Source organism: Homarus americanus, unplaced genomic scaffold (assembly GCF_018991925.1).
Source record: "Homarus americanus isolate GMGI-L3 unplaced genomic scaffold, GMGI_Hamer_2.0 scaffold47865, whole genome shotgun sequence".
Taxonomy (NCBI): Eukaryota; Metazoa; Arthropoda; class Malacostraca; order Decapoda; family Nephropidae; genus Homarus; species Homarus americanus.
In genome coordinates, this window is record NW_024740134.1 from 534,464 (window position 1) to 535,823 (window position 1,360).

Genomic DNA, 1,360 nt, shown 5'->3' on the forward strand with positions numbered 1-1,360 from the left:
TTACAGGTCATAATTCTGATTTACAGCCTATGATACTGAGATCCAGTTGACACTACTAATTTACATCGCAGTATATTGATTTACAGCCCTACAGCTGAATTAAAGACGACATTTCTTATTTACAACACACACTCTTGATTTACAACCCCCAATGTCTTCTCATAACTCATTCAAATTCTACATCACCAATTTGTACCCATTTAAAACTTGCATTGCCAATTCAAAACCCATGTAAACCCACACTACCTATTTACAACCCCTCATAACCCACCCTACCTATTCGTAACCCATTATAACCCACACTAACTATTTACAACCCATTTACAAGCCATATACTGTTAATTTACGTGGAATGACATTGAAACATAGGTCTTCTGTTTCTCCTTCCTCCTCCTCCTCCTCCTCTTCCTCTTCCTCCTTCCCACTCTCTCATTCTCCTTCTCTTCCTACCCCATGACCACCACCACCAACCCCCCCCTACCATCCCTTTCCCCCCTAACCCCTCTCCACCTCCCCCCAAGTAACCACCACCTCCACCCCCTGCATCACCAAACACTTTACACCCTCTCTCGTTGGCTTCGTTCCCTTCAAGAATTCTTAAAATAAACCAGATATATATATAGTCAATAAGAGTTAACCAGCTGGCGGCATTACCATGGGGCTCCCGTCGTGTTCCCAGGGTCTTTTAGTGAGAGACGTGTGTGTGTTTAGTGATAAGAGTCGGGACAATGAGTGACTTTATTCCCATGGATCTCTGAACTTGGCTAGTGAGTTTGTCTTCTCTTGTTGTAGTGATGGTGGTTGTTGTTTGTTTATTGTTGTTGTTGTTGTTATTATATTATACAACACAGTCCATCAATGTCCGTTTCCTCTGTTATACTTTACACACACACACACACACACACACACACACACACACACACACACACTCTTAATTAGCCAATGTGGAATCGTCAAAATTCAGGTGGTCATCGCATCAGTAATGACGTTGGTTGTGGGTCACTAATGGCTGAGACCGTCCTAGCTGCTGTGACGTCATGGATGGTCTGGTACCTGGTGGGAGGGGAAGGGTGGGGAGAGGGAAGGGGAGGGAAGGAAGGGGATGGGGAGAGGAGAGATGGAGGAAGGAGGGAGGGAGAGGGGTTGAGGGAAGGAGGGAGGGTAGGGAGAGGAAGGGGAAGGGAAGGAGGGAAGAGTAGGGAATGTCTAGGAAAAGGAGAGGAAAGGAGAGTAGAAGAGAGGAACTTTTTTGCGTAATTTTCTCACTTTCTTTAATTAACAACTAAGATATTATAGCTTAAAATATATAAATACATCACAAAACCACAAAACTAATGTAACGGTAAAATTCATCTCAATT